This window comes from Rhinolophus hipposideros (assembly GCF_964194185.1).
Source record: "Rhinolophus hipposideros genome assembly, chromosome: 22".
NCBI classification, from domain to species: Eukaryota; Metazoa; Chordata; class Mammalia; order Chiroptera; family Rhinolophidae; genus Rhinolophus; species Rhinolophus hipposideros.
Window position 1 is genome coordinate 38,898,866 of NC_138068.1, and position 14,538 is coordinate 38,913,403.

At 40.4% G+C, this 14,538-nt stretch overlaps 1 protein-coding gene across 1 annotated transcript in view; it reads left to right on the top strand.

The window, feature by feature from the left end:
* DTD1 (D-aminoacyl-tRNA deacylase 1) overlaps positions 1-14,538 on the top strand; it is a 192,029-nt gene that overhangs the window by 7,539 nt on the left and 169,952 nt on the right. The gene's annotated exons all lie outside the window — the stretch shown is intronic.

The window sequence follows — 14,538 nt, forward strand, 5'->3', positions numbered from 1 at the left end:
ATGTTTCTGAGATTAAATTGCATTTAATATCATTATGTTTTACCTTTTTCTTTTCTTATTTTTTAAATTAAAGTTTATTGGGGTTACAATTGTTAGTAAAATTACATAAATTTCAGGTGTACAATTCTGTAATACATCATCTATATATCACATTGTGTGTTCACCATCCAGAGTCAGTTCTCTTTCCATCACTATATATTAGACCCCATTTACCCTCTTCTAGAGCCCCACTGCCCCCTCCCCCTTACCCTTTGATATCCCCTAAACTATTGTCTATGTCTATGAGTTTTTGTTCTTTCAGTTGTTTATCTTGTTCTTTTGTTTTTTTCGGTTTACATACCACATATCAGTGAAATCATATGATTCTCTGCTTTTTCTATCTGATTTATTTCGCTTAGCATTATACTCTCAAGATCCATCCATGTTGTCACAAATGTTCTTATAGCATCTTTTCTTACCGCCGAATAGTATTCCATTGTGTATATATACCACAACTTCTTTATTCATTCATCTATCGAAGGACATTTTGGTTGTTTCCATGTCTCGTCCACTGTAAATGAAGCTGCAATGAACATTGGAGCACAGTTGTCTTCATGGATAAATATTTTCAGATTTTTTGGGTAGATACCCAGGAGAGGGATTGCTGGGTCATATGGTAATTCTATTTTTAATTTTTTGAGGAACCTCCACACTGCCTTCCAAAGCGGCTGCACCAGTCTGCATTCCCACCAACAGTGTATGAGGGTTCCTTTTTCTCCACAGCCTCTCCCACACTTGTTATTATTTGTCTTGTTGATGATAAGATTCTATCTGGGGTGAGGTGGTATCTCATTGTGGTTTTTATTTGCATTTCTCTGATGATTATGATGTTGAGCATTTTTTCATATGTCTAATTGCCATTTGTATGTCCTCTTTGGAGAAATGTCTCTTCAGGTCCTCTGCCCATTTTTCAATTGGGTTGTTTGTTTTTTTGTTGTTGAGTTGTATGAGTTCCTTGTTTATTTGGGATATTAGCCCCTTATCGGAGGCATTGTTGACAAAAATCTTCTCCTATTAGTTAGTTGCCGCTTTATTTTGTCAGTGGTTTCTTTGGCTGTGCAGAAGCTTTTAAGTTTCATACAGTCCCATTCATTTATTTTAACTTTTACTCCCCTTGCCTTTGGAGTCAAATTCATAAAATGCTCTTTGAATCCAAGGTCCATAAGTTTAGTACCTATGTTTTCTTCAATGCAGTTTATTGTGTCAGGTCTTATGCTTAAGTCTTTGATCTATTTTGAATTAATTTTGGTACGTGGTGACAGATAGCAGTCCAGTTTCATTCTTTTGCACGTAATATCCAATTCTGCCAGCACCATTTATTGAAAAGGCTGTCTTTCCTCCATTGTCTGGTGTTAGCTTCTTTGTCAAAAATTATCTGTCCATATTTATGTGGTTTTATTTCTGGGTTCTCAGTTCTATTCCATTGGTCTATGTGTCTGTTTTTCCGCCGGTACCAAGCTGTTTTGATTATTGTAGCCCTGTAGTACAAGCAAAAATCAGAGAGTGTGATACCTCCAGTATTGTTCTTTTTTTTTAATATTGCTTTGGCTATTCGGGGTCTTTTGTGGTTCCAAACAAATCTGATGATTTTTTGTTCTATTTCTTTAAAAAATGCCATTGGGATTTTGATGGGGATTGCATTAAATCTGTATATGGCTTTGGGTAATATGGCCATTTTAACTATGTTGATTCTTTCAATCCATGAGCACAGAATGTCTTTCCATTTTTTGTGTCTTCTTCAATTTCTTTCAAAATCCTTCACATCCTTGGTTAAGTTTATTCCTAGGTATTTTATTCTTTTTGCTGCAATTGCAAAAGGAATTGTTTTTTCTATTTCTTTTTCTGAGATTTCATTGTTGGTATATAGGAAAGCAGTGGACTTTTGTATGTTGATTTTGTAGCCAGAAACTTTACTGTATTCATTGATTGTTTCTAATAGCTTTTCGGTGGAGTCTTTAGGGTTTTCTATATATAGCATCATGGCATCTGCAAAGAGTGACAATTTAACTTCTTCATTCCCAATTTGGTTGCGTTTTATTTCTTTCTTCTGCCGGATTGCTCTGGCAAGGACTTCCAATACTATGTTGAAAAGCAGAGGTGATAGGGGACAGCCTTGTCATGTTCCTGAACGTAGAGCAAAGGGCATCAGCTTTTCACCATTAATTATGAGATTAGCTGAGGGCTTGTCGTATATGGCCTTTATTATGTTTAGTTATTTTCCTTCTATACCAATTTTATTAAGCGTTTTAATCATAAATGGATGTTGTATCTTATCAAGTGCTTTTTCTGCATCAATTGAAAGAATTATATGATTTTTGTCCTTTATTTTGTTTATGTGATGTATCACATTGATGGATTTGCGAATGTTGAACCATCCTTGTGCCCCGGGGATGAACCCCACTTGGTCGTGATGAATAATCTTTTTAATGCATTGTTGTATTCGATTTGCTAGAATTTTATTTAGGATTTTGGCATCTGTATTCATCAGACATATTGGTCTGTAGTTTTCTTTTTTTGTGTTATCCTTACCAGGTTTTGGTATCAGGGTAATGTTGGCCTCATAAAATGAGTTAGGAAGTACTGACTCTTCTTCAATTTTTTGGAAGACTTTGAGCAGGATTGGTATTAGATCCTCTTTGAAGGTTTGGTAGAATTCACTAGTGAAGCTATCAGGTCCAGGACTTTTGATTTTGGGAAGGTTTTTGATGACTGATTCAATTTCGTTACTGGTGATCGGCCCGTTTAGATTTTCCAGTTCTTCATGATTCAGCCTTGGAAGGCTATATGTTTCTAAGAACTTGTCCATTTCTTCTAAGTTATTGAATTTGGTGGCATATAGTCCTTCATAGTATTCTTGGATAATCCTTTGTATTTCTGTGGTGTCCGTGATAACTTCCCCTTTTCCATTTCTGATTTTGTTTATTAGTGTCTTCTCTCTTTTTATCTTAGTGAGTCTGGCCAAGGGTGTGTCAATTTTGTTAATCTTTTCAAAGAACCAGCTCTTTGTCACATTAATTTTTTCTATTGTCTTTTTGTTCTCTATTTCATTTAGTTGTCCTCTGATTTTTGTTATCTCCTTTCTTCTGCTGACCTTGGGTTTCGCTTGTTCTTCTTTTTTAATTCTTTAAGGTGTAACATGAGGTTATTTATTTGGGATTTTTCTTGTTTTTTGAGATAGTACTGTAATGATATGAATTTCCCTCTTAAAACTGTTTTCGCGGCATCCCAAAGATTTTGGTAGGATGTATTTTCATTGTCATTTGTTTCCATGTATCTTGTGATATCTCCTCTAATTTCTTCTTTGACCCAGTCATTCTTTAAAAGTGTGTTGTTTAATCTCCATGTATTTGTGTTTTTTCCTGCTTTCTTTTTGCAGTTGATATCCAATTTCAAAGCCTTGTGATCAGAGAATATGCTTGGTATGATTTCAATCTTCTGAAATTTGCAGAGGCTGATTTTATGTCCCAATATATGGTCTATTCTTGAGAATGTTCCATGTACACTAGAAAAGAATGTATAGTCTGATGTTTTAGGATGAAGTGCTCTATATATGTCAATTATGTCCATTTCATCTAATGTGTCATTTAGGGCTGCAATTTCGTTATTTATCTTCTGTTTGGATGATCTACCCATAGCTGTCAATGATGTATTTAAGTCCCCTGGTATAATTGTGTTTTGGTCAATTTCTCCCTTTAGTTCTGTTAGTAGTTGCTTGGTATATTTCGGTGCTCCATGATTGGGGGCATAAATATTGATGACTGTTACGTCTTCTTGTTGTATAGTCCCCTTTACCATTATGAAATGTCCATCTTTGTCTCTTGTTATCTTTTTCACCCTGAAGTCTGTTTCATCGGAAATCATTATGGCTACACCTGATTTTCTCTGGGTACCATTTGCTTGGAGTGTCAATTTCCACCCTTTCACTTTGAGTCTATGCTTTTTAGACTTGTAGCTGAGATGTGTCTCTTGTAGACAGCATATGGTTGGGTTCAGTTTTTTCATCCAGTCTGCTACTCTGTGTTTCTTTATTGGTGAGTTCAGTCCATTTAAATTTAGGGTCATTATTGATATGTGAGGATTTCCTGTCATTCTATCTTTAGTTTTCTGGTAAGGCTGTGTCTCCATTGTTTCTTTGCCTTTTTGTTGTTGTCTATTATATGAGTGCAGTGGAATTCTATGATGTTTCCCTCTGTTTCTTCTGTTATTACAGTATATCTTTCAGGTCTGGATTTTTTTTGAGTGGTTACCGTTAAGTTTATGTAAAAGAAAGTTTGATATTTAGAGTATTCCATTTTCTTCAGCACACTTCCTTTCTCCATTCCCATATTGCGGTACAGGCCTTTATTCTCCCCCTTTTTATGTTTTGGTTGCCAGAAATTGTCCCTGTTGATGGTGGTCGAATAGCCTCCTTTAGTATTTCTTGTAGTGCAGGTCGCGTATTAGAAAATTTCCTCAGCTTCTGTATGTCTGGAATGTTCTGTATTCCTCCTTCATATCTAAAGGATATCTTTGCTGGATGTGTTATTCTTGGCTCATAATTTCTGTCTTTTAATAGTTTGAATGTTTGGTTCCACTCCCTCCTGGCTTGTAGAGTTTCTGCTGAAAAATCTGATGATAATGTAATGGGATTTTCTTTGTAGGTTACTGTCTTCTTTTCCCAGCCTGCCGTGAGGATTCTTTCTTTGTCGTTGATTTTAGACAGCTTCAATACAATGTGCCTTGGAGAAGGCCTGTTGGGATTGAGGTAATTAGGTGTTCTATTTGCTTCTTGGATTCGAGGATCCAGTTCTGTCCACGAGTTTGGGAAATTCTCATTGATGATTTGTTTGAATATATTCTCTGTTCCCTTCCCTCTTTCTTCTCCTGCTGGTATGCCCATTATTCTTATGTTGCTTTTTCTCATGGAGTCAGAAAGTTCTTGTAGATTTTTTTCATTTCTTTTAAGTCTCAAGTCTCTTTCTTCTTCCATCTGTGTCATTTCCAGGTTTCTATCTTTGATGTCACTGATTCTTTTCTCCATCTGGGCAACTCTACTACCTAAGCTGGTTATTTCATTCTTAATTTCTTCTACTGAGGTCTTAATCTCCAGAAATTCCATTTGGTTCTTTTTTGAAATTTCACTTTCTTTCGTAAAATTCTCATGGTGTTCTTTGATTGTGTTTCTGAGTTCATTAAACTGCCTTTTGTGTTTTCTTTCATCTCATTGAGTTTTTTCAGAACTGCAATCTTGAATTCTCTGTCATTTAAGTCACATATTTCCATGTCTGTAAGTTCCTTTTCTGGAGACTTTTCACTTTCTTTCTGAGCTGTCTTGTTGCCTTGGTTATTCATGGCAATTACTGGTTTATTGTTTCTCTTCCTAGACATCTCCTGGAGTGGTTTCTGCAACAGGTTGATAGGAAGAGGTCTTTCTTTTTTTTTGCAATACTTGTTGGTAGAATGTTTTATTTTCTCTCTAACTGCAGGTTTTTTCCCCTGTCTCTCACGGTAGTGCTATGTGTTTTCTGCACTATTCCAGCTTTTCACACAATGTGGGGATTCCCTGGGAGACGGGCTTGTCTTCTGTTAATAGTTCGCGTGGCTCACAGGGTTCAGTGTCCGTGTGGGGATGCAAAGAGCTTTTGAAGTTCCAAAGCTCTTCGTGCACCAGATTCAGAGCCGGTATGTTTCAGCAGCCCTGTTTACTCCTGCAGGGATCTGCCCAGATAGGTGGGGTCAGGGGCGGGGTGAGTTGTGAGATGTGGCCCAGAGCAATGGCGGCGACCACCTCCACAGCCGGTCCTGCTTCCACAGCTCCCTCCCCTTTGCCGGAACTAGTTGGGCTGCGAATCTGTGTCTGCGGTCCACAGTTCTCAGAGCAGCAAATATTCTGTTCTTTTGATCTGACACTGCTACTGTTCCGCTTCTAGCACCAGGCAGGTGGGGGCGGGGCTAGCTCTTGGAGGGTAGGGAGGGGGCGGCTATCTCAGTCCCTAAGGCTTCCGTTCTCTGCTCAGCAGTGAGGGCTTAAACCATCGTTTTCCGCCTTCTTCCCTCAGTCTTTGCTCCGAGGTCTCTGCCGTGAGCGTTGGGTTCAGCTGTGTTATATGCTGTCCCGTCAGCCCTGTGGGCCATAAGCGTAGACCTAGCAGTCCGAGTCCTTCCCTCTCCCGCAGTTGCGGAAGATCCGGGCGCAGCGGGCTCCGAGCACTGAGCTAGGTCTGTGTCCTGCGCCCGCGCGGCTCCGTCTCCGCACTTCTCCTCTCCCTCCTCCCCCGCTCGCGCGATTCACCCACCTGGAGGTGAATTCAGTAGTCCGCCTCTTCGTCTTGCCTGTCTGCTGTGCAAGGAGTCCTTTGTGGAGTTATTGTTGTCCGATTCGTTGTAAATTCCAGGGTAGCTTTACAGAGACTCATGTCACGCCGCCATTTTGATCTAAGGTAGCAGGTTTAACATCTTGCTTTTAAAAGAATTTCACAGTGTATCCTACAGATTCTTTCCACATCAGTTTATGGAGTACTGCCTCACATCTCTTCTCAACTGTATACTGTTCTATGGTGAGAACATAGCCTGGCTTATTCAATCCATTGTGTACTCCTGTTCTTTTCCTAATCTTTGCCTCTTAAAAACAACAGTGATGCAATGAATAAATTTGTACATATACTACATCATATGCAGGCATTTATCTGTGCGATAAATTCTCAGAGTGGGGTTTATGGCTCTATGTAGGCTTTGCGCCTTTTCACAGTGTGTGAGACTGCCGTATTCCTCATAGCTTTGTTAACAAAGTGTATTTTGACCTAGAATTTTGCCCATTCTGTAGTTGAAAATAGCATTTTATTGTAGTTTTAGTGTGCACATTTTCAGATGTTTGAGTGATTTGTATTTCCTGTGAATTGTTCAGGTGCACTGTCAGGGTCTTTATTTCTGTGAGCTTTTTATAAATGCTATGAGTTGCAGATATTTTTCATGCATTTTTTCGTTTGTCCTTTGACTGTGCTTTTAGGGATTGTTTGCTAGACAGATATTTTGTTCCTTAAGTAATTTATTGTCAATTTTTTGAAATGTCTGCTGGAGTTTTCAATTATAGTTTCTTATGATTTCTATGACATTTCGTACTCCAAAGTTACAAAGACATCTGGCTATTCGATCCCCACCCCGCCCTGTGCTTTCATGCTTTCATTCTTTTACTTTGAAAATCTTTGATCCATGTGGAGTTTGTCCTGTATACAATGTAAAGCATGGATCCAAAACTTATCTTTTTTTCCAGGTGGTTATTAAATGGTTTCCCAAAACCATTTATTTAAAAACCATCTTTCCCTCTACTAATTTGAGATTTTGGCTTTATCTCATATTAAATTCCGGTATGTGTTTATGACCTTTAAAATTTTGTACAAACAAAATTCTGTTCTTTTTATCTGTCTACATGATAAGATACACTGTGTTAGTTTTTGAAGATTTTCAGTGTGCTTTCCTATTGGGTAAGGTGAGTATTGCTGTCATTGCTCTTTGGTGTTTTTCTAGCTATTCTTCATTATTACTTTCCTATATGAATTTTAAAATCAGCTTGTCTAATTCCAGACAATAATCTGTTATTTTTATTTGGATTGCCTTAAATTTATAAATTTGTAAATCCTGTGATCCATGATGATAATTACCTTCTAGCATATTCTCTCACCTCCCTCGACCATTTATTTATTTATTTATTTATTTATTTACTTATTTATTTATTTATTTACTTACTTACTTACTTTACTTACTTACTTTACTTTCTTCCTTACTTACTTCCTTACTTATTTTGGTGTGTTGACTTTGCTTGACAAAACTCCGTCCCTGGTTAATGCTAGGCCTTGGCCTACCCTGTGCCTATGCAACCTGATGTGGCTGGAGAAAACATCCACCATGTTGACTGGTGTCATGTTCATGACATTGATCTGCATTGGGCCCAGCAATTGTGATACATTGACCTGTTCATTCATTCTTCTCTTCTCCTTTGTGACTGTTCTTTCTACTCAAACTTCCATCCTCACCATAGCTATTGACTTTATGTCACATTTGAGAAAAATTGAAGCAGTTAGAAGAGAACTTCCAGAAGTTTCTCCGGCTCTACCTGGCAGCATCTGTACCAGTACCCGGCTTCCTGTCACAGTGGCTGCCCACCAAATCTCATGACCTCTTGCCTGTTCAGAGACATTCTTGATGCCATCCTCCTCTTCCCCTAAGCCATAAGTTATTTATGGCTCTTTCTCTCCTGCCTTACAAACATGCTGTTCTTCCATCTCAGGGAAAGGGTGTAGCCCCTTTAAGCTACACCCCGCCCATTTTTCTGTTCCACTTTACTGCAAACTCTTTGAAAGAGCTGTCGGTACTCTCTGGATCTAATTCCTCTTGTTCTCTCCTAAATGCATTGCAGTCAGCCTTTTGCCCCCAGCCCTCCACCATAACTGCCTTTGGCAAAGGCCCGGTGTCCTCCACTTTACTAAGTCAGTTCTCATCCTCAGCTCAACTGCATGGTCTTTTCAAAGTTAAAAGAATTGAGCTTCCCTTGCTAGCCAAGTAAGCATTTTATTTTTATTGTATTCTTTATTTTTCAATTACAGTTGACATAATATTACATTAGTTTCAGGTGTACAGCATAGCGATTAGACATTTATATAACTTATGAAGTGATCACTCTGATAAGTCTAGTACCTATCTGACACCATATATAGTTATTACAGTGTTAGTGTCATTTTTAAACAGGAAGAGAGATGGATTTTCTCCAGTATCTTATTCTCTAAGTGTTAACCTAGTGAATGCCTTTCCTAATCGTGAGTCATGCTGATTCAACCCTCATCGATCACTGCATGGTGTTCTTCTAATGTACGCCGGCACGAGATTTCCCGAGTTCCTGTAGAATTTTTGCATCTGTAGTCAAAGGCAAAATTAACCTACACTTTTTTGGGGTAATATTTGTGTTCAATTTTAGTATTAGGGTAAAATACTAGCCTAGCAGAATAAACTGATAAGCTTTTAATCGTTTTCTATGGACTGGACCAATTTAAATATAGGAATTATGTCTTAATAGAACGTGTCAGTACAGCTCTTTGGGCAGCCTTCTTTGGTCATGGCCCTGGTCAGGTTTTCCAGCATCCAGACCTGTGTAGGGAGTTCATTCTCCTGTGTTTTCTTTCTATCTGGAGTTTCAAATGTATTGAAACAATGTTCATAGGCTTTTTTTTAAATTTAGTTTTTATTAGTTTCAGGTGTACAAAGCAACATAATAGACATTTAAACCCCTCATAAAGTGATAACCCACCCACCAAGCTACTACCCCTCTGACATCTTATATAGCTGTTATAATACCATTGACTCTCTTTCCTATGTTGTATTACACATCCCATGACTATATAGACTTATTTATTTAGTTATAGTTGACATTCATATTATTCTACTTCAACGTCAGGTGTATAGCACATAGGACACAGTCAATGACGTGATCCCCCTGATAAGTCCAGTTCCCATCTAGCACCTTACATGATCTTTACAACATTGTTGATTATATTCCCCATACTGTATCAGCTATTAGTTTGGTGCAAAAGTAATTGCTTTTTTTGCAGTTATTTTTAACCTTTTAAACTACAATTACTTTTGCACCACCTAGTAACAATTTGTATTTGTTTTTTTTTAATTCTTTTTTTAAAATTCTTGTTTTTTAGGGGAACAGGACTTTATTGGGGAACACTGTGTACTTCCAGAACTTTTTTTTTTTCCAAATCAAGTCGTTGTCCTTTCAATCTTTGTTGTGGAAGGTGCCGTTCAGCTTCAAGTTGTTGTCCTTTCAGTCTTAGTTGTGGAGGGCGCAGCTCAGCTCCAGGTCCAGTTGTTGTTGCTAGTTGCAGGGGGTGCAGTCCACCATGCCTTGCGGGAGTCGAACCAGCAACCTTGTGGTTGAGAGGACGCGCTCCACCAACCAACTGAGCCATCTGGGAGCTCAGGGGCAGCTCAGCTCAAGGTGCCATGTTCAATCTTAGTTGCAGGGGGTGCTGCCCACCATTCCTCGTGGGACTCGAGGAGTTGAACTGGCAACCTTGTGGTTGAGAGCCCACTGGCCCATGTGGGAATCGAACCGGCAGCCTTTGGAGTTAAGAGTTAGGAGCACGGAGCTCCAACCACCTGAGCCACCCGGCCGGCCCAACAATTTGTATTTCTTAATACCTTCACCTTTTCATCCTGCCCCCAACCGCATTCCCTTCTATAACCGTGATAGATCTAGTAGCTAGCTATCTGGCACCATACCTAGTTATTATAATATTATTGGCTATATTCCTCATGTTGTACCTTACATCCCATGACTACTGTATAACAATTAATTTGTACTTCTTAATCCCTGCTGTATTTTCAATCATAGTTTCTTATGATTTCTATGCTATTTCCTACTCCACAGTTACAAAGGGGAATTTGTTCCCCTTTCACCCATCCTTAACCCCCCTCCCATCTTAAAGAAGTCCCTCTAAGAGTCCTTGTAAGTCTTAGAAGCTCTTTATATGTCCTTCAATTCTAAGTGATAGCTTTGCTGGGTAGAGTGATCTTGGTTGTAGGTCATTGGTTTTCATTACTTGGAATGTTTCCTGCCACTCCCTTCTTGCCTGCAAATTTCTGTTGAGAAATCAGCTGCCAATTTTATGGGATCTCCCTTGTAGGTAACTAACTGCTTTTCTCTTGCTGCTTTTAAAATACCCTCTTTATCTTTAACCTTTGGCATTTTAATTATGATGTGTCTTGGTGTGGGCCTCTTTGGGTTGATCTTGTTTGGGACTCTCTGTGCTTGCTGGGCTTGTATGTCTGTTTCCTTCACCAGGTCAGGGAAGTTTTCTGTCATTATTTCTTCAAATAGGTTTGCAATTCCTTGCTCTGTCTCTTGTCATTCTGGTACCCCTATAATGCGAATGTTGGTATGCTTGATATTGTCCTGGAGGCCTCTTAAACTCTCCTTAATTTTTTGGATTCTTTTTTCTTTTTGCTGTTCTGGTTGGGTGTTTTCTTCTACCTTATCTTCTACATTGCTGGTTGAATCCTCTGCTTCATCTAATCTATTGTTGATTTCTGCATATATTCTTCATTTCTGTTATTGTATCCTTTACTACTGACTGGTTGTTTTTCATGGTTTCCATCTCCATTTTTATGCTTCTTATCTCTCTGTTGAAGTTCTTCTTGAGATCATTGAGCATCCTTACGACCAGTGTTTGGAACTCTGCGTCTGATAGGTTGTTTATCTGCATTTTGCTTAGTTCTTTTTCTGGAGCTTTGTTCTGTTCCTTTATTTGGGACACGTTTTTTTGTCTCTCCATTTTGGCTGCCTCTTTGTGTTTGTTTCTATGTCTTCCAGTCTTAATAGAGTGGCTTTATATAGCAGGTCTGCTGTGAGGTTCAGTGACACAGTCTTTCTGGTCACCTGAGCCATGCACTCTAGGTGTGACCCTTGTGTGGGTTGTGTGTGCCCTCCTCTTGTAGGTGAGCCTTGGTTGATAATTGCATATCAATGGGAGGGACTGTCCCTTGGGCTCACTGGTTGTGAGGACTGACCTTGACTATAGTGGAAGAGTTGTTGTGCAGGGGCTGACTCCACAGAGCAGGATCTGCCTCAGCAGGATTCTGGTGCCTGATCCGCCCTTTGGGTGTGTTATACTTGGATGTGGCTGGGTGATGCTCTAGCTCATTTTGAAGCTGGCCACTAGGGGCGCCAGCCCCAGGACCACATTGGAGGGTATCCGCTGTAGGTCAAGTTCAGCCACAGCCTGTGACCCACCCAGGGCCACCCAGCAAGAGCCACAAAGAAATCTGCAGATGTGTGCCACCCATGCTGTTCTTAGAAGCACTCTGAGAGGCCAAGCCTTGAATCAAAGCTGGCTGCTACTAGTGCCAGGCTTATGGCTGCTCATTCAGAGGTACAGGACATGCCCAAGCCAGATGCTGCTAGTCTGGGTTCTGTGAACCTTTTAGCCTCCCTAGAAAGTCTGCAGCTTGAGTCAAGGCAGGCTGTCTGCATGAAGTAGCCACTGGAAGTGGCCTGGGTCTGTCCGAAAGTTGGGCGGTGCGGGGTCTGGAATCTCCAGGGCATGGCGAGCAGTGGAGAGTGAGATATGGCGGCCACCTGTGTACACATGCCTGGAATGGGGAGGGCTCAACAAAGAAACAATGGCCTCTACCAACTCCTCTGTCCAGGAGAAAACCGCCTCTCCAGCCCCCGTCCCAAGTCAAGTAACTCAATTCCCCACCATATGTCCCTGCCACCTTTCCAGCTGCTGCCCCAGTGCTGGAGCTCATTCCTTGGTGGGTAAGTCCTTGCACAGTCCTTTTAAGAGGAGTGCCTGGGAGTGCAGCCACACTCCTTCTCACTCAGTGACAATCTCTGTTGGTTTTCACAACCAGAAATTATGGGGACTTCTCTCTCTGTCACTGGAACTTTGGGCTGGGGTGGGGCTGGACCTCTTGCTCCTCTGTGGGGTGGGGGGGTCCCCAAAGCCGAAATAGTCCTCCTGATCTTTAATGGTCATGCACGGGTTTGGGACCAGCCTGTTCCGAGTCTCTGACCTTCCTACTTCCTATCAGTCTGGAGGTGGCTTCTTCTACGTGTCCTTAGTTGAAAGGCTTTAGTTCAGCTTGATTTTAAGCTATTCTCAATAATGGTTATTTTGTAGATTAGTGTTGATTTTGATGTGGTTGTGAGTAAGGTAAACACAGCGTTTACTGACTGTGCCATCTTGGTTATCCCATGTGCTTTTTTTTAAATTTAGAAGGATCTCTTATCTCTTGAATTATATTGTTTTTAACTGTGGTTTAGTTGTATTTAATCTTTTTTTTCTCAGAATTTTTAGTATTTTGTCAGAAGACTAGTACTTAAATTTATCCTTCAAGTTTTTTTTTATTTGTTTGATATTTTGTTATTTTCCTTTAATTTTCACTTCTTTCATTCCACACACTTTGTGTGTGTGGTTTATTTGGTGTTTTTTCCTGGTTATTTATTTCATTTACTTTTAGTTTATTTTCTAATAAATGCATTTAGGTTCCAAAACTTCAGAGTTTTGCTTTATTCCTCTTTCCCCCACATCTGGTCCACCAACAAATCCTGTTGGCCTTACTTTTGGCACACAGAATCCAGCAACTACACACCACTTCTGCCTCACCCACCCTTGCCAGGCTGTCATCATCTCTCATCTGAATTGTCATGATAGCCTCTTAGTGGGTCTCCTGCTTCCACCTGGGCTGCCCTCAGGCTGTTCCCAACACAAAAGCCTTAGTGAGTCACTTCCTCCATAGATACTTTAACGTTTGGGAAACTTTTAAGGATTACTCTGTCTTCTCAATAATAATTACAAGAAAAATTATGTACACTCGACCCTTGAACAGCACAAGGATTAGAGACACACTAAAAAATCCACCTATAACTTCTGACTCCTGAGTTGTCTCTTGGTATCAGAGGGGGATTGGTTCCAGGATCCCTGCGGATATCAAAATCTGAGGACATTTAAGTCCCTTATATAAAATAAGGTAGAACAATGCATACAGTCGGCCCTCTGCATCTGCAGACTCCCAATGGCAGCTTGAAAATACTGTTTTCATCCATGGTTGGTTGAAGTTGCAGATGCAAAATCAAGGGATATGGAGGGCCAACTGTAGACTATTGAAAAAAATCCATGTATAAGTGGACCCATGCAATTCAAACCTATGTTGTTTAAGAGTTAACTGTATATGAGCTCTGACAATTAAGTTCGTGAATTTGCCCACTTGTGCTTCAATGAGGAGACCAGGTAGCTTTTGACGCAGTTATCCCAGGCGGAATGATGGCAAGGACACCAGCAGAACCCAAGATGTCTGAGCAAACATGATGTGAAAGAAAACATTGCCTTGAGCCTCCCTGTTATGCAAGAAAGGCTACACCAAACCCATGACCTCAAAACTTCAGCTCAGATGAGAATTTAACCTCCCGGTGAGAGGTTACTTTTGGGCCTTGACATTTACCATGTTAATGTCCATTTCCCTGGCAGCCCTTGCTTTTAGCTCTTTAGTTTACAGTTGGGTGGCCTCATTTGGTGACAGGTGCCCTAGATTTCCTATCCTGGGCCACAAGGCTCGTCCCCTAGGGCCTGTTGCCGTGGAGTCCCAGGCCTGAGACGTTTGCTGACTACAGGAGGTGTCTTCCCTCGAATGGAATGAACTACTGCAGAGCTAAGCAGAGACCATGAATGAGGGGGCATTGAGCCTGGGGAGAAGCCACAAGGGTCTTGGGATCGCCATTCCAGTTCCCTCCATGATCCTGAATGTGGATGGAATTGGACAGTGGTTCTAATGTTGCCCACCTGGGCCTAGCCCTTGCTCTCTGAGAAACTCAGCTGTCAGAGGCTAAAGGCTTGTAGTGTACCCCCTTTTTTTATTGGGGAAGGGGAACAACAGTGTGTACTTCCAGGACATTTTTCCAAGTCAAGTTGTCCTTTCAATCTTAGTTGTGGAGGGTGCCATTCAGCTTCAAGTTGTTGTCCT